This window comes from Triticum dicoccoides, chromosome 7B (assembly GCF_002162155.2).
Source record: "Triticum dicoccoides isolate Atlit2015 ecotype Zavitan chromosome 7B, WEW_v2.0, whole genome shotgun sequence".
Taxonomy (NCBI): domain Eukaryota; kingdom Viridiplantae; phylum Streptophyta; class Magnoliopsida; order Poales; family Poaceae; genus Triticum; species Triticum dicoccoides.
The window spans coordinates 298,212,920-298,227,956 of NC_041393.1; positions in this window are offsets into that span (position 1 = coordinate 298,212,920).

The window sequence follows — 15,037 nt, forward strand, 5'->3', positions numbered from 1 at the left end:
CAACATCTGGCTACTCCTACGAGAACACATGTGCTCTGCCAATGACAAGGGCAGCGTCCAATTTGGTGATGCTCCGCACTTAACACTTTTTTTTGAAAATCTATGTTGCATGAATGTGTTGATGATTGGTCTATTGATGAATGTGTATGGTTTATGAATGGATTATTCGAATGACTTCATGATTGTTTAGTCAAATTTGAACATGCTGATATAAATATCGACATGGGTATTTTTACCCGTGGGTATTACCCGTAACCAGCCGGGTACGGGTATGGGAACAATTTGAAACCCGGGGTGCGGGTACGGGTATGGGTTTGGGCTGAAAATATTGAGACGGTTACGGGTTTGGGCACGCATTACCCATACCCATACCCTGCGGGTGCCATGTTGAGGTCTGCGTCAGCGAGACTGCGAGTCGGGGTGAGGGGGTTCTACCGTCCTGGGCTAGGTATAGTTGGGCTAAGCCCCGTGCCCATTCAAAAACATGCTCGGTTATAACTAAAAAAGGCCACGCCCCGGGCATGGGGCCCATATCCGCCCCTGGGTGTAGCATTCAAAACTTTGATTATATGATGCTAAACCCAAATCCTATTAAAGTTGTGAGAGAAATTTCTTTGTGTTCCGAACAAATACTTGCCAGCAAGAGACTGTGATCTTCTTTGCTACGAGAGATTTGTCTCAGACCGAGGAGTTTGCACTACTTGTTCCTCAAGTAATGTTACTGTTGCTCCTAAATCTGACTATTGTGAAACAAGTTGGTTGGCCATTGGCTGGACCACATGTCCAAAATGGTCATTTCCCATTCGAGAAGGTTGCGGCTATAAATAGCCACCCCGCGCCGGCTTTGTCGGGTGGCTGATCCGTTTTATTCTGAGAAGATTGTTGAGAAACCCCCTCTCTGAGTGATTTGGGTTTAAAATCTACCGAGAGAAAACCCCTAGAGCCGAAGAATTAGATAGTGGTTCAGCATCACTCGAATCTAAGTCCAGTACGCTCTGCCTATTACTCTTGAGAGCTGCAAACTCTCTAGATGGTTAGGTGTCAATTTCTTCAGAGACCAAGAGTGATTGTGGTTCTTGAAGAAGAAGTCTGTGAAGGTTTGTAGATTGCCTCAAGTATCTACTACGAGTAATCGGCATTGGTTGATGAACCAATTATCAAAGAGAATAGGGTGAACAGAGTTTATCTTGCATGTTAAGTCACAACCCTCCAACTAGACGTAGTCCTTGTGCAGAAGGACAAACTGGTCGAACAAATACCCTGTCACCGTCAAGCACCACTGGTTATCTCTTCTACCTGTGTTTATATTCGACGTGTTTTGTTTCATGTGTTTTGTCTCAATGCCTTTCTAGTTTCCATTTGATATTTAGTTGTAGCTCGATGTAGTTTATTTTTCATTCATTCTGCCGCTGGGTTCCGAGAGTTTTGAGATTTCCAAAGAAATTTTACAACTCCCATTCACCCCCTCCCCCTCTTGTAGACATACTTCGTTCCTACAGATGTGACTAGAGTTGGTGTAGAGTACAAGTATCTTTTCAGATCTTGTAGCACAGCCTTCGCTTTCGGAATCCATTTTACCAGACCCACCTTTTTCAAGATTTTGAAATATGGCAGGGCGCACTCAGCAGAACTTGAAATGAATCTGCTCAAAGCTGCAACACAACCGGCAAGACGCCTCACATCCCTGGCGGTCCTGGGTGCCTGGATTTGCTCGATGGACTTAATCTTGTCAGGTTTCGCTTCAATCCCATGCTAAGACATAAAGAATCCAAGGAGCTTGCCGGAGGGGACACCAAACACACACTTCTCGAGGTTGAGCTTCATATTGATCTTTTCCAAGTTACAGAAGGTTTCTTCCAAATCTTGGATCAGGGTAGACTTGTCCTTGGTCTTGACCGAAATATCATCCATGTAAGCCTCAATATTTCTATGCAGCTGTGGTCCAAAATAAATCTGCTGCCCTCGCAAATGTTGATCATGCACTCTTCAGTCCAAAAGGCATCCGTACAAAGCAGTATGTGCCACATGGGGTAATGAATGCAGTTTTCACTTCATCTTCCTTGGACATGAATATCGGGTGATATCCGAAGTAAGCATGATGAAACGAGAGCAAATCGAAGCCGGCAGTGGAGTCCACAATCTGGTCGGTGCGCGACAAGGGGAAAGGGTCCTTTGGACATGAACCCTAGCCCTTGTTTTCAATCATTGCAATACCATTTGTGCTCACTTTTGTTACTTGCTACCTTGCTGTTTTTTATTGTTCCTATTACAAAAATCAATATCTACCATCCATATTACACTTTTATCACCATCTCTTCACCGAACTAGTGCACCTATACAATTTACCATTGTATTTGGTGTGTTGGGGACACAAGAGACTCTTTGTTATTTGGTTGCAGGGTTGTTTGAGAGAGACCATCTTCATCCTACGCCTCCCACGGATTGATAAGCCTTGGGTCCACTTGATGGAAATTTTCTACTGTCCTACAAAACTCTGCGCTTGGAGGCCAAACATGAGTCTACAAGAACAAGTTGTGTAGTAGACATCAAACACTTGGGCCTCGCACGAATCCTAAAGCCCAAAATCTGTACGGTTGGGATCTGAGCCCGAGTAGGATCACATCTGACTCATGGAGTCGGATCGGGCCTCACAGGTTCCTTCCCTTAAGTGTGCGACCCCTTAGGTTCAAGTCGGCTTGGTCGCAGGTTGGATCACCTCCGACATACTCGGCTGGTAGTGGCCTCTAGCAAGGTGTGTCGACCACCAAGTAGAAAATGAAGCCATTTGGTGAACCTGCACAACATGTCACACTACTGTTCCCTTTGCCACACGATATGTGTTTTGGGGCTCAAGGCGAGTTTGTCATCCTTGTGCTAGCCCAACCTCTTTCTCATTCCAGTGATGCCGACCACCAACCGGATTATCTCATAATCCTTGTGGCATGTCCATGCTTATCTTGGTCGGATCACATGATGGGCCCAGAGTATATCTCTCCTGATCGGAGGGGCAAATCCCATCTTGCTCGATCATGTCTCGCGGCATGGGTCTGGACAAGCCTGAAACCTACCTTTGTAACTACCCAGACACGGAGTAGTGTTTGGTCGGCCCAAAGCAGGTCTGTCACCATCCCGAGTACATGCGCCAGCTCAGGTCTTAGGACATAGAATGTATGTTGTACTAGAGACTCACAGATGACACATCATTGCATCTCATAGTTGGGTTTGTCTGACTCGGACCTTATCTTGACTCAGGTCCGACTATGTCGGATCCGGCCAGATCCTTCCGAGTCCATATTATCCGGTTAGCATCCAATGCTCCATGGTTAGTGAGACCAAGCCATCGACCATGTCATATGCTAGTCTAGTCGGTTGCGCATCCACACAACACTTCTGACTAGGGACCTTTTAGGACAGTCATCATGTAATGCATAGTCCCACAAACAAGTTATGTACTTGTTGATACACATCAGTGATAATGTCCAAGGACTATCTTTACTCATAAACACATAGGAAATATCATCATACATGATTGCCTCAAGGGCATATCTCCAACACATGTCTACATCGGACCTCTAATAGGCCAAAAACTCATTGGGCCATAATGGGGCCCAAAGACTGAGCGAACAATTAACATGCCTGATCTAGAAGTGGGCCATGAATGGTCCATGTTTAAGCACGCCATTAGTGGGCCGGCCTACTAGTACCTGAGTAAATCTTATGGGCCTTTGACTGTGCGGGCCTTTTTAACCTAAATGGGGTACTATTGGGTCATGCCACGTGTCTCTTTTTCATAGGCTCGTATTTTCCATTGGATGAATGACATCTATCGCGACGCCGAGTTGACACGTGGTTCCTGGCCAATGAGAATTTTACACATGGAAAATCGCCGTTGGTCTGGGTTGTTAACGGGTTATCAGATCCAAACCGGAACCCGATAGCTTAATGATGGCCCGGTATGGTGGATGCCATGTGTCAGTTACCATTGATGAAAACACTTCCATGATGTTCCATTTATTGTCATGGAAGTGGTCACTTGCGTGATGATAATTTGAGTATTGTCATGGAAGACTTCTATGATAGCACATGTATGACTATCTTGATTCTGTCATAAAATCTTCATGGATGTACATGCATGAAAGAAATCATGACCTACTGTGACAAAGATGTATCATCGCGGAAGTGTTTTTTTGTAGTGCAATACAAAGTCTCCATTTTCCATTTACCTTACGAACTACCACTTGGTTAGCTAACCAAGTTGGATGTAGCACTCCTCTGACTAGACCTGCAGCTTCAAGTTTTTGGATTTCTTGGACGATGAATTCTTGTCATTCAAAAGCTTACTTCCTGACCTTCTGCTTGACGGGTCTTGCATTAGGACAAACGGCAAGGTAGTTCTCAATCACCTCCCTGGGAATGTCGGGGATATCATATTGTTACCATACAAACACGTTGACATTCGCCCACAGGAAGGTGAAGAGGGCGCTTTCCTATGTCTTGTCAAGGGTGGCACTTATGGTGAAAGTGCCTCCCATCCCATCTTCCTTCACAGATACTTGCTAGTTCGCAGGTGTGGTTGCTTTGGACTTCTTGCCCTTGTCTGTAGAGCTCTGGCTCCTCAATGGACGTGTTGCACTCTGCAGTGCGCTTTCTGGAGGTCTTGTCAGACTTCTCCGCCCCCCCCCCCCCCGGGGGATCTTTGTCGGCAGGAGCAAGTGCCTTGCCGGCAGATGCTGCAACTCCTTTCCGGTAAAGCTTATCAGTGCAGATAACTGTGTCTTTCTTGTCAGAATAAATGGTGATTATGCCCATCGGCCCTGGCATCTTCAATGTGTTGTAAGCATAACGTGACGCCGCCATGAACTTTGCCAAAGCAGGGCGACCAAGAATTCCATTATAGGGCAATGGAATCTTAACGACATCAAAGACTATCTTCTTTGTTTATAGTTGAGCTCGCTGCCTAACGTGACCGGCAAGGTTATCTAACCCTTGGGCTTGGTTCTTCCTGGCCTTGAAATGTTCCCGTCTCCTTGAGATCTTCATCAGGGATCTGCAGCCTCTTGATCACATCTAGAGAGATCAAATTCAAGCCAGCCCCACCATCAACCAACATTTTCGTGACCTTGAGGTTGCAAATTGTTTGTGAAACCAACAATGGCAAGCACCCAACCGCAGTCGTGCGATCTGGGTGGTCCTTGGCATAACAAATGATGGGCGTGTGGGACCATTTCAAGGGCTTCTGCGCCCCCATGGTTGGCTCAATGGCATATATCTCATGAACCCACTGCTTGAGTTGCCGGTGTGATGAGTGCAAAGATGCACCACCGTCAACACATATAGCATCTATAGCATTCTGGAACTCATGTTCAAACTCTTCTTCTTTGTCGTCATTACCATATTCTTCATCTCCTTCCTTCTTGTCCCTCCCACGAGCAGGTTTCTCTTTCTACTTGTCGGCCTTGTCACGATGGCCTTCGCGGGCGCCACGGTTTGTCTTGTCAGATCCACCAGCAGTGTTCTAGCCATTCTCCTTATCGTGTTTCTCACATTTAAGCTGTTGCTTCTCAGCAAGATGCTCTACTTGTTGGTACTCTTGGAGATCATGACCAGCAGTACGGTGTATATTGCAATACGAACCGGCGGTCTTCCCACCGGCACCATCCACATGACCACGGGTGCAAATGGCAACCTCCTTGCTGGCATCCTCGGTCTTGGCTTTCTTCCCGGGTTTTCTAGACCCCTCAACAACCGTAATTGCCTTGCCCTTGCGCTTGTGATTGCACCTACGATGTTTCTTCTTCGGGGTGACTGCATCATTATCTTCTGAGTCAACAACAGCTCATGCATCCTCTCTGAGGAGTTGCCTCCCTTCTTCAACACATGCACACTTGTTGTCTAGAGCATACAGCTCGGCGATGTCTCTCACTTTCGTGATGCTCATCTCTTCCCACATCCTTCGATTGGGCATGTTCATGTGGAACGAAGCAATGACGACGGCAGGGTGGACGTCGGGGATATTGTGGTGCACATGGCTGAATCATTGTATATACTTGCGGAGGGGTTCACCATCCCTCTGGTAGCACATGCAGATCGCTAGGCTGACTAGGAAGCTTCTGGCCTCCGTGGTAAGCACCAATGAACTGATGGCATCGATCTGTCCAAGAGGAGATGGAGCCGTCCGGCAAGTTCATCAGCCAAGACCTCACATTAGGCTTGAGTGTCAATGGGAAGTACTTGGCAAGAACCTTCTCGTCTCTTCCACCAGCAACTTGCACAGATATGGTGTAGATACCTAGGAACTCTGATGGGTTGAGCTTGTCTTCATATTTTTCTAGCAAGTCTAGCTTGAAGCTCTGAGAAGAGGGCCACAGAACTTGTCGTAGCTCGTGGTTAAATGATGGGCAGCCTATGTCGTAAGGCAAGCACCTAGAGTACCACAGTGCAGGCGTTCGCTGTCGGCCCAGCATGGTCATCTGACTGACGACGTGCTTCCCTGTGCCGCTCAATGGTCGTACAAAAATCTTCGACTCGCCGGTCTTGAATGACTCGGTGTTGATCTTGGTGGCTACGCAGGTCAAATGACGCCATGGACACCTCGTCCTGCGTGTCAGTTTGCTAGGCTAGCCGTTGTTGCTAAGGAGGGGACTACATTGTTGGTCCAGCACCTTCGGTATGTTTGTCGGCTGGTCTTGCCAGCGTTGTGGGTTTCTACCATGAAGGTCCTGACTATTGAGCTCCATTGTCATTGGCAAAGTTGATGAGGCTATGGATGATGGCTTGCCACTCGTCCATCTTCTCAAGTGCAGGAGGAAAGCTCAGCAACAGCTGAGCTTGCACCATGGCCTCCGCTGGCACCTTTGGCGTGACTGGACGTGAAGAACTAGAGGTGCTTCGACTCCTAATAGAGCCAGAAGGACCTCCATCTCGCTTCTGCAGCCATGGTCATTTTTTGCCGACAGGTGGGCATGGAGGTTGCCCATGAGCATCTTGAGAACGATGCTTGGGGTTCTTGTCTTGTTGTCGCCCGAAGCCTCTAGCATCTTGAGGAAGTGTTTCGCGTCCATCTTTCGATGGTTTTGTCACGTGCTTCACTGCGTAATTCTTGGATGTCGATGCGACATCCAAGTGCCATACTTGGAGGTCGCAGTGCCACCCTTGGATGTAGTGACTCTGGGATCTTGACTCGCGCCACTGCGGTGGCTAGGATCACTGGAGCAACGAGGAAGTTGATGCCTCTGCCCCCCATCTACTACACGCATCTGGGACGACAGCTTGGACGTAGATGGTGTAGTGGCGGCAGCGCCCTTCTTGGGCACCGTGTATGATGACGAACATGGCACCTAGACTGCTGGAGTAGATTCATGCATGCGACTCCCCTGCCTAGTGCGCCAAATATGTTGAGTGTGATAATCTTTAGGACCAGCAAGGCCCCTTGGTGATTCAGCTATGGATCGCAGTATACAACGAGTAGATCCAGCAATAATGCACACAACGTTTACCCAGGTTTGGGTCATCGTGAGGTGTAAAATTGTACTCCTACTTTGGAGGAATTATATGTGAAACCCAAGTTACAAGAGAGCACAAGCTTGCCGGCAAGGTACCCGGAAGTGTAGCTACGCAGTGCAATTGGCAGGGTTTCAACCTTTGTAAAGGTTGCCATGGGCCTCCTTTTATAGATGAAAGGGGCTACCACAATGGCAAAATGGTAAATACAGAGGAAGATAGTGGCTGCAGTATTATCATACCTAACTATGATGGATTAGGACAAAATCAATAAATGTTGCATTAGGTGTCACATTGAGAAAGAATGTTGGGAAGGTAGTCCATCTCCACCTGTACCGCTCTCCCAGCTACCTTCTATTCTATTGACACGCCCTGGGACGGGTGTCAATAAAGTTGTTCTTCAACCACAACGCCGCCACATGCCCCGACAAGTATCACCTAACTGCATGCCCGCTTGACACCTGTCGAGAGACTCTTGTTAATTGTCATGGTGGAGCTGTGGAGCGAAGCTTGCCGGCTCAGAGCCTTGTTGTTGCATAGCTTTGCCTATGCCTTGCTTGTCGTCTACATGAGTCTTCATCTTCAATAGTTCTTTAGTACTTCTCTATGAACTACCTTGAGGTCTTATTCATGGTTTTGATAACCAAGTCTTGAGTATCGATAGGAGCCACCCTCGGACAAGCTCTTCCTGCCAGGAACGCTGCAACTGTATGTGCATTAGTCAGGGTACAAACACCCATGTTTAATACACCGACAATGTTATTCATGGCAATGATCATGTATATAGGCATTACATATGTGACAAGTAGACTAAAATGATCCTGCATCTACTACTATTACTCCACTTCGAGAACGCTTCTATGCTTGCCTCTCTATGTATTAAGTTCATGACAAATAGAGTAATGCATGAAGTATGATGACATAATGTAGACAGAATCAACTCAAGCAATATGAATAAACCCCATCATTTTACCCTTAATGGAAACAATACAAATACACCTTGCTACCCCTTCTGTCACGAAGTGAGGACACCACAAGATTGAACCCATTAGAAAGCACCTCTTCCACTGAAGATAAATCAATCTAGTTGGCCAAACCAAATGGATAGATCGGAGAGAAATACAAAGATATAACAACCATGCATATAAATTTCGGTAAAGACACGATTACTTTCAATGAATAACCTAATCATAAACCCACAATTCATCGGGTTCCAACAAGCACACCGCAAAAGAAGATTACATCGGATAGAACTCCATGGAGATCATGGAGAACTTTGTATTGAAGATCGGAGAGAAAGAATCCATATAGCTACTAGCTATGGACCCGTAGGTCTGTGATAAACTACCCACACATCATTAAAGGTGCAGCAAGAATGATGAACAAGCCCTCCATGATTCATTCCCCCTCCAGCAAATTACCGGAAAAAGTCTCCAGATGGGATCGTGGAAGAATAGAAGCTTGCAGCAGGGGAAAAAGTGTTTCGGGTGGCTCTTTGTTGGTTTGGTAATATTTGGGAATTTATAGCACTGGAATTAGGTCAAACGGAGCTTCGTGCAACCCACGAGCTTAGGGGCCCCCCGGGGCACTGATACATCTCCATCGTATCTACTTTTCCAAACTCGTTTGCCCTTATTTTGGACTCTAATTTGCATGATTTGAATGGGACTAACCCAGACTTACGTTGTTTTCGGCTGAATTGCCATGGTGTTATTATTGTGCAGAAATAAAAAGTTCTCGGATTGACCTAAAAATTTACGGAGAATATTTCTGCAATATATAAAAAATACTAGTGGAAGAAGATACCGGAGGGGGGCCACCCCTGGGCCACTAGCCCAAGGGTGCGCCTACCCCCCAGGGCATGCCCCTCTCACTTGTGGGGCCCCTGGAGCTCCAGCAACCCTAACTCCAACTCCACATATACCTATTCATGGAGAAAAAACAGAGAAAAGGATTCATCACATTTTACAATACGGAGCCGCCGCCACCTCCTGTTCTTCATCAGGAGAGCTGGTCTGGAGTCCATTCGGGGCTCCGGATGGTAGAATCTATCATCGTCATCATCATCAACCTTCCTCCATCAACAATTTCATGATGCTCACCACTTGGAGTGAGTAATTCCATCATAGGCTTGCTGGACGGTGATGGGTTGGATGAGATTTATCATGCAACCGAGTTAGCTTTGTTAGGGTTTGATCCCTAGTATCCACTATGTTCTGAGATTGATGTTGCTATGACTTTGATATGCTTAATGCTTGTCACTAGGGCCCGGGTGCCATGATTTCAGATCTGAACCTATTATGTTTTCATTAATATATGTGTGTTCTTGATCCTATATTGCAAGTTGTAGATACCTATTATGAGTTATGATCCGCATACCCCAAGGTGACAATAATTGGGATTCTTTCTGGTGATTACCGTAGTTTGAGCAGTTCATGTATTCACTAAGTGCTAATGCTTTGTTCCAGTTCTCTATTAAAAGGAGGCCTTAATATCCCTTAGTTTCCATTAGGATCCCGCTGCCACGGGAGGGTAGGACAAAAGATGTCACGCAAGTTCTTTTCCATAAGCACGTATGACTATATACATAATACATGCCTACATTACACTGATGAATTGGAGCTAGTTCTGTGTCACCCTAGGTTATGACTGCTACATGATGAATATCATCCAACACAATTATCATTGCCGATCCAATGCCTACGAGATTTTCACATATTGATCTTTGCTAAGTTACTTTCGTTGCTGCTGTTGTTACAATCACTACAAACTTCTACTGTTACTATTGCCACTGTTACCGTTACTTCCATACTACTTTGCTACTAAATACTTTGCTGCAGATATTAAATCTTTTAGGTGTGGTTGAATTGACAACTCAACTACTAATACTCGTGAATATTCTTTGGCTCCCCTTGTGTCGAATCAATAAATTTGGGTTGAATACTCTACCCTAGAAAACCATTGCGATCCCCTACACTTGTGGGTTATCAAGACCTTTTTCTGGCACCATTCCCGAGGAGCATAGCTCTATTTGCTGAGTCACTTGGGATTTATATCTGTTGATCACTGTGAGGAATCTTAAAGATACAAGAACCAAAAAATTTCCCTCTACTACGAGGGAAGGTAAGGAACAGCCATCTAGCTCTGCACTTGATTTACCTTCTGTTTTGACTAAGCTTGCGACACCTACACCTGCTATTAATTCTGATATGTCGCAAGTTATTAATCATGCTACTTCTGCTATGAATCATGCTTATGATGATACTAGTACTTTGCTTGATAAGACTGTGCCACTGGGTGAATTTCTTGATGACCAACTTGCTAGAGCTAAATATATTGAGAATGCTAAAACTGATGAAATTATTGAAATTGAACACCTTGAAACACCTATTAGACCTAGCACTCCTAGATATGAATTGCCTATTATACATGAGGGTTATGTTATGGATGGAGAGGTAGCTAGGGACTTTTTGCTTGTAAGGATAGAGATGATCTTAAGAAACTACACGCAAGTTGAAAGAATAATCTTTGAATGCTAGAATGCAATATGATCCTAAGTTTGCTACTTCACCTATCTTTGTTACTGATAAGGATTATGAATTCTCTGTCGATCCTGAGTTAATTACTTTGGTTGAATCTGATCCTTTCCATGGTTATGAAAATGAAACTGTTGTGGCACATCTTACTAAATTAAATGACATAGCCACCCTATTTGCTCACGATGAAAAAATTCGCTACTAATATATTCTTAAGTTGTTTCCTTTCTCATTAAAGGGTGATGCTAAGATATGGTTTAATTCTCTTGCTCCTGGTTGTGTGTGTAGTCCCCAGTATATGATATAATACTTCTCTGAAAGATATTTTCCTGCTCATAAGAAACAAGCTGCTTTAAAGGAAATATTTAACTTTATGCAAATTGAAGAAGAGAGTCTCCCACAAGCTTTGGGGAGGCTTCTCCTATTACTTAATGCTTTGCCTTATCATCCTCTCAAGAAAAATGAAATACTTGATATCTTTTATAATGGACTAACCGATGCTTCTAGGGACCACCTAGATCTCTAGGCACTTGTGGGAGTAGTTGCTATCAATTTTGTTGAGTTTGGTACACTTTTATTTTGAGTCACTAAAAATTTCAGAAATTTTCACAGAAAAGAAAAGCAATGAGGAGGTGGTTAAGGGGCTCATCCAGTTGTATATTCTGAGGAGGAGACTCCGAAGAAAAAGCCCAAGTACAATCTTCCGCGTGCGGCGGAGGTTCGGCCTTGTGAGTGGCCAAGTGATATTCTTGAAGTAGGCGGGAATTTACGAGGATTTCTATTTCTTGGCGGACAATGCCGGAATCATCCCCTTCCTCCAAGATAAGTGCGACCAATACCTCCTACTCACTAATACCTTTGTGCAAAACTTTCATTTTTATCCTAAGAAGAAACCACCCACGGTAGAATTTCATTTGTATGATGAGCCTAAGGAGATGGCATTATATGATATGCGATGTTTGCAAAATACCTTATGAGGGCAGCATCAACGAGCCACATCCTAGAGACATGGATGATTTTATTTCTGAAACTACTATGGGGGAAGAGAGAGGAGTGTCGGAAGCAAGAGTGGCTAGTTTACATTTTCCTGTTTTACGCTACTATGCATTATTTACCGGGAGATGTCTTACTGGTCGTGGGGAAACTGCAACTCTCAGTTCACCTGACCTTCCTATTTTGCGCCATGCTTTATATGCTGACAGAACTTTTAGTTTGGGCGCTATGGTTGCTCATCGGTTACACACAACGGGCGAAGGGTGCTATTTTTGGCGGTGTTTATGCCTCCCGCCTTGCTAAACATTTTAACATCCCTATTAGGCATGATGAAAAAGAGGAGATACGGCTGCCCACCAAATATTTAGACTATGCCAGTATGGTAGCGCATCACTCTATTAACAATGAGGATAAGAGCCAATGGCTGCGCTATAACTTAGTATTCAATCAGGGCACCTGTGAGATCATTACTTTTCCTGCACCTTCTTTGTTCGATATTCGTTCAGGCGGGTACATTATTATTCCCAAGGACATTTATGCATACTGGAAACTGACGCAACCCCTAGTACCTGAGCCAGCACCAGCACCTGAGCCATATCAGGAGCCTATTTACCAGTGGGAGCTGCAGGAGCTCACCAACCAGTGGAACCCTCAGGACCCTCCGCAGTATCCACAGAGGGTTACTTCGAGCCGTGGCCATAGACCCACTTAGGCCAAAAGCCTAAGCTTGGGGGAGTATGTATTTCTCACCGACATTACATTCATGCCCACACATTCATTCCAGTTGTCGGTGTTCATCCATTTCCATTGTATTATCCATGTTAGTTTATTTCTCTTGCTTTCTTCCTGTGTGTTTGAAAAACTTTGATAAAATCCAAAAATATTTCTCGCTTCTTTTTTCCTTTTTCTTTCTAGTTTAATCAGTTGTAGTACTAAAAGAAAAAACAAAAAGATTTCTCGTTCTTCTTTTTCCTGTTGGGAGCTTTCCCGTGTAAATAGTTTTTCTCATTTTCGTTTTACTTTCTTAAGAAAAACAAAAACTCCAAAAATATTTCAGTGTCTTTCTTTGAAATTCTTTTCTTTGGATCGTAAGGAGAAGACCACAGTGAAAATGTTGAGTGGCTCTCATATGCATTATTGCTGATCTAACAAGGAGCCCATATTACCTTGTCTTCTCCTTTGAATAAATGTTTGCAGATTCTAGCTTAGTCCAATGCACGTGCACTCTTATTATTATTCACATCATTTGGTCATGCAAGGGAAAGGCAATAATGACGATATTTGATGAAATGATTGAGATGAAGAAAAACTGGTATGAACTCGACCTATTTTGTTTTTGTAAATATGATTAGCTCATCGTTCTTGATTCATCCCATTATGAATGAAACATGTTTGCAATGGCAATTAGAGATTATAGTTACTCATGACATGCTTAATTAGCTAGGTGGATAATGGTTTATCTTGTGTGCCAACATGCATTTAAAATGGTTATGATGTAGTATGATAGGATGATATGCTCTTCTGAATGATTCAAGTGGCTTGACTTGGCACATGTTCACGCATGTAGTTGAATCAAAAACAACAAAAGCCTCTATGGTATTTATGTTCATGGTGATTTATATCCTACTCATGCTTCCATTCAATGTTGATTAACCTCAATGCATGTTTATGACCGTTGTCGCTCTCTAGTTGGTCGCTCCTCAATCTTTTTGCTAGTCTTCACTTGTACTAAGCGGGAATACTGCTTGTATATCCACTTCCTTAAACCCAAAGTTGTTCCATATGAGTCCACCATACCTACCTATATGCGGTATTTACCTGTCCTTCCAAGTAAATTTGCATGTACCAAACTCTAAACCTTCAAATAATAATATGTTTTGTATGCCTGAATCGCTCATGTAGCGACTGGGCTGTCAGTATCTTCCATGGTAGGTGGGTTATTCTCACAATGAGTGTTTATTCAATTGTCATTCACGAGAAAGTGGCTGGTAATTGGGATGCCCAGTTCCATAATCAAAATCAAATCAAAATATAATAATGAAACAAAACTCCCCCGGGACAATTGTTGGTATGGACGGTACCCGTGGATTCGGCTAGCCGTGGAGTGTTTTTGTTGGTGGAGGGGGAGTAAAACTTTACCATTCTATTTGGGACCTGTCTATAATGTGTCTAGCATGGAAGATAGTGAGATTTCTTGGTTGTTATGTTGACAATGAAAGCATGCCTCTCAAAATTATATTCATCGCTGTTTTAAAAGCTTCGAGCCCTGACACCTCTACAAATGCCTGCTTCCCTCTACAAAGGGCATATCTATTTACTTTTATTGTTGAGTCATCATCTTCTTATCAAAAGCACCAGCTGGAGAGCACTATTGTTATTTATATCCTTTGTTTTTAGTTGATGTTGAGTATGACTATGACTGGATCTCTTTGCCATGAATTACAATGTCCAGTCAGTCCTTGATCTTCAGGGGTGCTCTGCATTTATGTTTTGCGATACCATTTTGTTATATTATATCATGATTGTTTTGAAAAAGTGTTGACATCCAAGATATCTTATTATTACTCGTTAGTTTGTTATGCCATTGATACGAGTAAATGTGAGACCTAAATGTTATTATGAATATGGTTAGTTCATAATCTTTTCTAAAAACTGAGTATTGGCTACACATATTTGCAACAACAAGATCAAACACAGTTTGCAAAAGTTTTTCTTTGTCACTTTTAGTTTGTCAACTGAATTGCTTGAGGACAAGCAATGGGTTAAACTTGGGGGAGTTGATACATCTCCATCGTATCTACTTTTCTAAACTCGTTTGCCCTTGTTTTGGACACTAATTTGCATGATTTGAATGGAACTAACCCAGACTTACGTTGTTTTCAGCAGAACTGTCATGGTGTTATTTTTGTGCAGAAACAAAAGTTCTTGGATTGACCTAAAAATTTACGAAGAATATTTCTAGAATATATAAAAAAATACTGGTGGAAAAAGATACCAAAGGGGACCCA